Genomic DNA, 10,359 nt, shown 5'->3' on the forward strand with positions numbered 1-10,359 from the left:
CCATGCTCCTGGATTTATATGCCCTAATGGGGCATATGAATAAGGCTTGTGATCTTGGTAGGACTTTTGACGGTGCATGCTAGGATCTTCTATTGAATGTGTGAAGCAGAGGCGTAATTTGAAGCTCCTGGGCCCCAATAGAAAATCTGTAACAGGGCCCCCAACTATAATGCTTTATTGATAGTACTGGGTTACCTACATGGAGAGGAGAGGCCTTATGGCCCCCCTATAGCCCAGAGGCAGGGGGGTTTGATAGATCCAGGGAACCCTGACCGCTGCCCTAATGATCCGGTAGTGTGCTGCCCAGCAGCAGGAGAACTCTGCAGCTATATATACAGTGGCTGCACACAGTCCACCCTGCCCAATCAGTGCAGGACAGGAGCAGTCCCCTCCAGCTGCTCCCATATCTCCCCCAGGGTGTAGGTCCTCCTCTGTACACACAGGGACAGACAACCTCAAAGATCAAAAGATGTTGTAGTAGCAACAGAACTGTAGAAGATGTTATAACCCTGTGACCAGGAAGCAGGGGGTCATATATCACTACACTTGTATGTGGGGATTTAGGGCGAACTCACATGGACGTGTTTGCGTGTTTTTTTTGTGTGCACATAATACACAGAGAATAGAACCCATTGATTACAATAGGGTGTGTTCTCATTACTTGTTTTTACACAAGCATTTCATAGCGCCATGCTCTATTTTTGTTCACATTTGCGCACCAATTGTCCCGTAGAAGTCTCAAATTTGCGCACATAATACCCGCACAATTGCACAATACACTGTGCAATTTCACAGAGAAAAGAACACATCTGGAACTAATTAGGCTAAACAAACTTTTCAATTGGGGCGTGGTTGTGTCCTGCCCCCATGTGAAAAGGCTCTGCAGTTGCAAAAAGTACAGTAAAACTTGTGCTAAAGCATGCCATTCCCTTAGGGCTACCTCACACGGTGTAATCGCATATATACTTGCTATCGTGAGAAGTATATGTGCTATGCGGGACGCAAAGTTTCAGGCTATTGTGCACAGATCAGTGCATTTTACTGTGCACATCGGCACAGTCCCAGTAGCGCCATATTTGTATAGGCGGGGCAGCGTACTTGGTAGGTGTGTCAGCTGACTTGTAGGTGGGTCAGCAAACTTGGTAGATGGGTCAGCTAACCAAATAGGCTCAAGTGGCATCGTTTAATCCCACGACATCACGCAGTTTCAAGTGCGATTTCCAGCAGATCCAGGTCTTTAGTGCGCCTGAAAATATAGCATGCCGCATCCCCCCCCATCCCGCTCGAAATGCGTAAGGAACCCATTGAAGTCAATAGGTACTATTTGTTGCACATTGCGGATGCTTGTGTGAGGCAGTCCTTAATAAAGTCAGTGTTTAGGTTGCCAGATGTGTGTGTGTGCATGTAGCAGAGCTGCGACCTGTAGTACTATTGTCTCTAGCAGCACAGCGCCACAGGTGGTTGAGGGTTAAAGGGGTTGTCTCGCAGTAAACATCAAAATTTTACATTACCCCATTCCCCCTGTCACCCCCCTGGCATAAAATAGCAATTGAAAGCGTTTTTTAAACCGCTTGCTACTCACCGATCCGACGAAATATGGAGTTATAAAAATCTTCTCCCTAAGATGGCCGCTGATCCTTTCCCAGGGATGCACTGCGGTTTTCTCCCATGGTGCACCGCGGGTCTTCTCCCATGGTGCACCATGGGCTCTGTGCGTTCCATTGCCGATTCCAGCCTCCTGATTGGCTGGAATTGGCACACGTGACGGGGCGGAGCTACGATGACGACGCGGTGACCAGCTCTCCGGCATGAGCGGCCCCATTCACCAGCCAGAAGCACGGGCTGAGCAAGAACGTCTAAAAACGCCAGAAGACATCAGAATTAGACGGATCCATGGCGACGGGGATGCTAGCAACGGAGCAGGTAAGTGAATAACTTCTGTATGGCTCATATTTAATGCACGATGTACATTGCAAAGTGCATTAATATGGCCATACAGAAGTGTATAACCCCACTTGCTGCCACGAGACAACCCCTTTAATTGAGCTAGCTGGGTGTGGTGATCTCCTGCTAGCCAACCCCCTGGGTCTGTGCTCACATATAATCCCAGCTCCTGTCAGTGTCTTTCTGGGTTCCAGAGTGAGCAGTCACCTAACCTTGTCTGTTGCAACTTGTGGTGTGATCTGTGTCTTTCTGGTTCATGTCTGTTTGTTTATTTTCTGTAATTTTTGTGTCAGCTTGCTGTATGACCTGTTATTTGTGTCCTGTCCTGTTGCAGCTTGCTGTGTGAACTGTGTCTGGTTCTGCTGGACTCCTGGTTAGTGTAGGGACTAGTAGTACAACCAGGAGCTGTGAAGTGGCCCGCTAGCTTTCATGTTTTGTACAAAATGTCAACTAATACCTGGTATTTTCATTCAGCTTATCTTCTGTTACTAGTGGTTGCAGTTTGGTTGTTGTATGCTGTTCCCTGCTCTGTGTATCCTGTTGCTCTGTCCATGTCATGTGGCATGTGTATGTCACCTGCTCTGTGGCGTGGTTCCTAGGATCACCTAGGGCCCAGTTCCAAAGACCGCTGGGCCGCCCTTTTATTGGGGCGATGTCCCCGCTTAGGTACGGCCACGTCATCCTCCCGTTAGCACAGGGCGTTTGTCTGAATCAGTTGTGCGTCCATTTCTCTCCATGGTCTGTGTGTTCGGCTCTCTTTTGGTAATGATCGTGTGGGTCCCATGCTTCGTGTGCCCACACGATCGTAAGACTGTGTGTGTTGTGTGCATGCAGCAGAGCTGTATATGTATATAATCTGAATTATGTGCTTGTGCCATTGTTTAAATGGACACACTAGGTTTAATTGGAGCTGACTGTTCACTGTTGACCCCCTTTTCTACACTAGAACACGCAAATTAATGACAGTAGCCCCTCCACTTCGTTAGACCCTAGAGATGCTTAAATTAGCATTGAATATTTTTCCCTTTTTTCTGTTGTCTAAACTTGGGGTACGTTTTATAGTCTGAAAAATACGGCATTACTTTAGCAGACATGCTTGCAACATTAGAATATACAAAACCCTTTTTGACAAGCTGCACAGCAGGACAGACACGACATTATTACACAGCGCAACAATTAAAACAACAACTCAGTTACACCTTGCTAAATCCCAATCAGTCCATATTAGCACCAAAATAGAAAGGCATAAAAGCTAATGAATTAGAATAACTAAGTAAACAACTCTGCTTATGTTCTGTTTGCGCATGTATTAACATCCAACTGTGAAAGCCGAGGATGGCAATATAATCTTGGCAGAGAAGCAATTTTGCAGTGGTGTTATATAAGCATACCTTATAATAAACAGTATATATTTATCCGTAGATTGATGGCAATTGTTGCAGCGTAACGAGTATCATCCATGTGATAAACCAGATTATGCATCAAAATATTTCAGTCATCTGAGTTCCATCTAAGGCTAGAAGAGATAGTTAAATATTACAAATATGACACTCCTCTCTGATTATGTGTAGACTGTGCCACGATGCATTGGGGAAGCAATAGGCACACATCATTGAAAGGGAACACCTACTGGGGCTCTAATTTAATTTTTATGAGTAGTTGTCTGAAAAAAATACTAGTTCTTCTTTTAAAAAGTGAGGGAGTACGATCTTAAAGAGGTTGTACAGGACGTTTACTAGGGATGACCTATGTTCAGGATAAGTCATTAATAGTTGATCGGCAGGGGTGCATGGCTCAAGATCCCAGCTGATCTTACATCACTGGGCTTGCTGTCAGTGTAGACAGCACTGGAAGCAAATAGCACTGTCAACATTGCAGTGCCCTGGTTTGGTACTACAGTTACAGCTCCCATTGAATACAATGAGACTTGTCCCTGCAGTACCAAAGTGGGCCACTGCAATATGGACAGTACTATCTGCTTCCAGCATTGTCTCTCCCGACAGTGGGCCTGAAGATCAGCTGATAGTTGGGGATCCTAAGCGTTGGGCCTGAGGATAGGTCATCAATAGTAAAAGTCCTGGGCAACTATTTTAAAAAAGGAATTATTGTTAAAGGGTGCTGTTGAAAAACAGAGATCTTCCTGCAGAAAACAAGCCCTTATATACATACGTTACCCCTCCCAAAAAAAGTTATGATTATTTGAAAGTGAGTAATACCAGGACTGCAGAATGTGACCTGGATGCAGGTGCAGCAATGACTCTTGATCATGAAGGGATAAAAGAACCAAGCATTGCTAATTGTTTTTTAGGCTACTGGGAGCGGACCCACTGTGCTAACCAACCAAACCTGGCTTGTAGACCAGACCTGATATGGCTGGCAGCTGACCCCAGTGGTCAGAGGTACCGAAGCAGGGAAATCTCGGATGGCTAACTTGCCCTTAGCTAAGCAGGAAGATGTGAAGACCACTGCCTATAAGCAGGGTAGGCGTTCTAATAAGAACGGCCCCGCGCTGGAACCTTGGGACTGACTATCCTTGACAGGAAACAGGGACAGTGTACACAAAGCACAGAGCAGGACTGACTACCACAGAAACAGGAACAATGCACAGACTAGACAGAAATGGACAGACTCGCACAGGCTAAAGCATAAGCAATAAACAGATACAGATACCAGCTCAGAAGACAGAACAGTCCCTGAGACAGGCAATCTAGATGTGCTGGGTGTCTAAAGCAAACACACACCAATTCAGAGCCCAAGAGGGAGGGTCCCCAGTTCAATTAAATAGGAGGGTAGTTGCTATTTAAGCTGCAGCTGCGCTGTGAGCACTGAGAGGGGTTAACTCCCTCATTGCTGGTAGAAAATAGAACAATGAGTACATTTAAACAGAAGAAGCAGAGCAATGCCTGCATCTGCCAGGAATAGCAAGAGGGCGGCAGACACAGGTAGCAAACCTAACATTGTTGTTTTAATAGTTTGCAATTACTGTAGCGCTTTTGATGATTAAGGCTTCAATTCTAAAGCATTTTACCTTGTGATAGCTGACAATGTAACTATTCAATTATTTGTTTTGATACTTTTCTTTTAAGACAACTCAGGCATATATTGTTCAATAAAACAGTATTAAACCCGTAGCACCATGGTAGATTATCAGGACCCCTTGTTTTCTGTAATTGGGTGCAATAACTGGAACTTGTATGGCCTCAGGTGCTTTAACAGATAGCTATTACTACTGAAACGATAATCAGGCATATATAATTTAGTAACACAGTATTAAAGCCTTAGCAGCGTGGTTAAATATCAGTAGATGCATATTAGAAGGATCTAATACTGTGAGACCATGTTCCTACAAGTTTGCACATTAATGAATTGGTTTCTGTCCATCACTCCAACTGTAATAGTCTTATTATTTTGCTGATAATACAGCTATACAGTTGCATCTGCTTTACAAAATAAAAGCACTATATAACCAGTCACTTAGCAGTGATTTTTCTACAATTATCAGCAAATTGGTTAAAGTAAGCCTTGCACAAAAATCAAATGGAAAAACACCTGCCTTTCCATAACTCCCCCGGCATTCCGGTCCATTTGAAATATAGCTGTATTTTCTGTCAGTTTAAATATAGATTTACTAACAATTTAGTAGGCGGGTATACTGTATAGCTCTTCAAATTACACTTCATAGTTAACATTTTAAATATATTTTATGTGCATTTCAGGCTTCTTTCACATGATCGCATATTGGCTGGCCTTTTCACGGCCGGCCGATATGCGCCGTGATCTGATTTATTGGATTCCAATGCATCAGATCTAGAGATGAGCGAACGTACTCGTCCGAGCTTGATACTCGTTCGAGTATTAGCGTGTTCGAGATGCTCGTTACTCGTAACGAGTACCACGCAATGTTCGAGTTACTTTCACTTTCATCTCTGAGACGTTAGCACGCTTTTCTGGCCAATAGAAAGACAGGGAAGGCATTACAACTTCCTCCTGCGACGTTCAAGCCCTATACCACCCCCCTGCAGTGAGCGGCTGGCGAGATCAGGTGTCACCCGAGTATATAAATCGGCCCCTCCCGCGGCTCGCCTCAGATGCATTCTGACATAGAGGAGGGAAAGTGCTATCTTCTTGGAGCTGCTATAGGGAGAGTGTTAGGAGTATTTTAGGCTTCAAGAACCCCAACGGTCCTTCTTAGGGCCACATCTAACCGTGCGCAGTACTGTGGAGGCTGCTTTTTGCAGTGTTGCACATTTTTTTTTTTTGGTATATCGGCCGTGCAGAGCATTGCGCCCTGCAGTAATACTCCAGGGCCAGAAGCGCTTAGGCAGGGACAGAAGACATATTGATTGAATTAAGGCAGTGGGCCTTTGCAAACAAATTTGGGGAAAAAAATCTATTTGGGCTGCCTGTGAGTGTCCTCAGTGTTCTGGGTCTGTGCTGGGTGTAGTAGTTCTCCAAATTCATATGCAGCCAGCTAAGTGTTACAGCAGGCTTGCGCAAAATTATTTCCTGGCTCTGTCTGGGCTGTGAAATCACCGCTGTATTGCAGTTCACAGTGCAACACTCTGCAGTTCTGTGACATACCCCAGGGCCAGAAGCGCTTAGGCAGGGACAGAAGACATATTGATTGAATATAGGCAGTGGGCCTTTGCAAAAAAATTTGGGGAAAAAAATCTATTTGGGCTGTCTGTGAGTGTCCTCAGTGTTCTGGGTCTGTGCTGGGTGTAGTAGTTCTCCAAATTCATACGCAGCCAGCTAAGTGTTACAGCAGGCTTGCGCAAAATTATTTCCTGGCGTTCCGTAAGCGAAGTCAGCCTTCAACCACAGGCCAATAAGCGGCACATTTAATTACAGCGTTCTGTTTCTGCATTACTGGTAATACAGCATGCTGAGGGGTAGGGGTAGGCCTAGAGGACGTGGACGCGGCCGAGGACGCGGAGGCCCAAGTCAGGGTGTGGGCACAGGCCGAGCTCCTGATCCAGGTGTATCGCAGCCGACTGCTGCGGGATTAGGAGAGAGGCACATTTCTGGCATCCCCACATTCATCGCACAATTAATGGGTCCACGCGGTAGACCTTTATTAGAAAATGAGCAGTGTGAGCAGGTCCTGTCGTGGATGGCAGAAAGTGCTTCCAGCAATCCACCCACAGTTCTGCGCCGTCCACTGCTGCAACTCAGAATCCTCTGGCTGCTGCTCCTCCTTCCTCCCAGCCTCCTCACTCCATTACAATGAGACATTCTGAGGAGCGGGCAGACTCCCAGGAACTGTTCTCGGGCCCCTGCTCAGATTGGGCAGCAGTGGTTCCTCTCCCACCAGAGGAGTTTATCGTGACTGATGCCCAACCATTGGAAAGTTCCCGGGGTCCGGGGGATGAGGCTGGGGACTTCCGGCAACTGTCTCAAGACCTTTCAGTGGGTGAGAAGGACGATGACGTTGAGACACAGTTGTCTATCAGTGAGGTAGTAGTAAGGGCAGTAAGTCTGAGGGAGGAGCACACAGAGGATTCGGAGGAAGAGCAGCAGGACAATGAGGTGACTGACCCCACCTGGTTTGCTACGCCTACTGAGAACAGGTCTTCAGAGGGGGAGGCAAGGGCAGCAGCAGGGCAGGTTGCAAGAGGCAGTGCGGTGTCCAGGGGTAGAGGCAGGGTCAGACCGAATAATCCACCAACTGTTTCCCAAAGCGCCCCCTCGCGCCATGCCACCCTGCAGAGGCCGAGGTGCTCTAAGGTCTGGCAGTTTTTCACTGAGAGTGCAGACGACCGACGAACAGTGGTGTGCAACCTTTGTCGCGCCAAGATCAGCCGGGGAGCCACCACCACCAGCCTCACCACCACCAGCATGCACAGACATATGATGGCCAAGCACCCCACAAGGTAGGACGAAGGCCGTTCACCGCCTCCGGTTTGCACTGCTGCCTCTCCCCCTGTGCCCCAACCTGCCACTGAGATCCAACCCCGCTCTGAGGACACAGGCACTACCGTCTCCTGGCCTGCACCCACACCCTCACCTCCGCTGTCCTCGGCCCCATCCAGCAATGTCTGTCAGCGCACCGTCCAGCCGTCGCTAGCGCAAGTGTTTGAGCGCAAGCGCAAGTACGCCGCCACGCACCCACACGCTCAAGCGTTAAACGTGCACATAGCCAAATTTATCAGCCTGGAGATGCTGCCGTATAGGGTTGTGGAAACGGAGTCCTTCAAAAGTATGATGGCGGCGGCGGCCCCACGCTACTCAGTTCCCAGTCGCCACTACTTTTCCCGATGTGCCGTCCCAGCCCTGCACGACCACGTCTCCCGCAACATTGTACGCGCCCTCACCAACGCGGTTACTGCCAAGGTCCACTTAACAACGGACACGTGGACAAGCACAGGCGGGCAGGGCCACTATATCTCCCTGACCGCACATTGGGTGAATTTAGTGGAGGCTGGGACCGAGTCAGAGCCTGGGACCGCTCACGTCCTACCCACCCCCAGAATTGCGGGCCCAAGCTCGGTGCTGGTATCTGCGGCGGTGTATGCTTCCTCCACTAAAGCACCCTCCTCCTCCTCCAACGCAACCTCTGTCTCGCAATCAAGATGTGTCAGCAGCAGCAGCACGTCGCCAGCAGTCGGTGTCACGCGGCGTGGCAGCACAGCGGTGGGCAAGCGTCAGCAGGCCGTGCTGAAACTACTCAGCTTAGGAGATAAGAGGCACACGGCCCACGAACTGCTGCAGGGTCTGACAGAGCAGACCGACCGCTGGCTTGCGCCGCTGAGCCTCCAACCGGGCATGGTCGTGTGTGACAACGGCCGTAACCTGGTGGCGACTCTGCAGCTCGGCAGCCTCACGCACGTGCCATGCCTGGCCCACGTCTTTAATTTGGTGGTTCAGCGCTTTTTGAAAAGCTACCCACGCTTGTCAGACCTGCTCGGAAAGGTGCGCCGGCTCTGCGCACATTTCCGCAAGTCCCACACGGACGCTGCCACCCTGCGCACCCTGCAACATCGGTTTAATCTGCCAGTGCACCGACTGCTGTGCGACGTGCCCACACGGTGGAACTCTACGCTCCACATGTTAGCCAGGCTCTATGAGCAGCGTAGAGCTATAGTGGAATACCAACTCCAACATGGGCGGCGCAGTGGGAGTCAGCCTCCTCAATTCTTTTCAGAAGAGTGGGCCTGGTTGGCAACCATCTGCCAGGTCCTTGGAAAGTTTGAGGAGTCTACCCAGGTGTTGAGCGGCGATGCTGCAATCCTTAGCATCAGCATTCCTCTGCTATGTCTCTTGAGAAGTTCCCTGCAAAGCATAAAGGCAGACGCTTTGTGCTCGGAAACAGAGCCGGGGGAAGACAGTATGTCGCTGGATAGTCAGAGCACCCTCCTGTCTATATCTCAGCGCGGTGAGGAGGAGGAGGAGGAGGAGGAGGAAGATGAGGAGGAGGGGGAAGAGACAGCTTGGCCCACTGCTGAGGGTACACATGCTGCTTGCCTGTCATCCTTTCAGCGTGTATGGCCTGAGGAGGAGGAGGAGGAGGATCCTGAAAGTGATCTTCCTAGTGAGGAAAGCCATGTGTTGCGTACAGGTACCCTGGCACACATGGCTGACTTCATGTTAGGATGCCTTTCTCGTGACCCTCGCATTACACGCATTCTGGCCACTACGGATTACTGGGTGTACACACTGCTTGACCCACGGTATAAGGAGAACCTTTCCACTCTCATACCCGAAGAGGAAAGGGGTTCGAGAGTGATGCTATACCACAGGACCCTGGCGGACAAACTGATGGTAAAATTCCCATCCGACAGCGCTAGTGGCAGAAGGCGCAGTTCCGAGGGCAAGGTAGCAGGGGAGGCGCGGAGATCAGGCAGCATGTACAGCACAGGCAGGGCAACACTCTCTAAGGCCCTTGACAGCTTTATGGCTCCCCAGCAAGACTGTGTCACCGCTCCCCAGTCAAGGCTGAGTCGGCGGGAGCACTGTAAAAGGATGGTGAGGGAGTACGTAGCCGATCGCACGACCGTCCTCCGTGACGTCTCTGCCCCCTACAACTACTGGGTGTCGAAGCTGGACACGTGGCCTGAACTCGCGCTGTATGCCCTGGAGGTGCTTGCTTGTCCTGCGGCTAGCATCTTGTCAGAGAGGGTGTTTAGTGCGGCTGGGGGAATCATCACAGATAAGCGTACCCGCCTGTCAACCGACAGTGCCAACAGGCTTACACTCATCAAGATGAACAAAGCCTGGATTTCCCCAGACTTTTCTTCTCCACCAGCGGACAGCAGCGATACGTAAGCAATACGTAGGCTGCACCCGCGGATGGAAGCATCGTTCTCTATCACCATCCAAAACGGGGACCTTTTTGCTTCATCAATCTGTGTATAATATTCCTCCTCCTCCCCCTGCTCCTCCTCCTGAAACTTCACATAATCACGCCGAACGGGC

Source organism: Eleutherodactylus coqui, chromosome 1, assembly GCF_035609145.1.
Source record: "Eleutherodactylus coqui strain aEleCoq1 chromosome 1, aEleCoq1.hap1, whole genome shotgun sequence".
Taxonomy (NCBI): domain Eukaryota; kingdom Metazoa; phylum Chordata; class Amphibia; order Anura; family Eleutherodactylidae; genus Eleutherodactylus; species Eleutherodactylus coqui.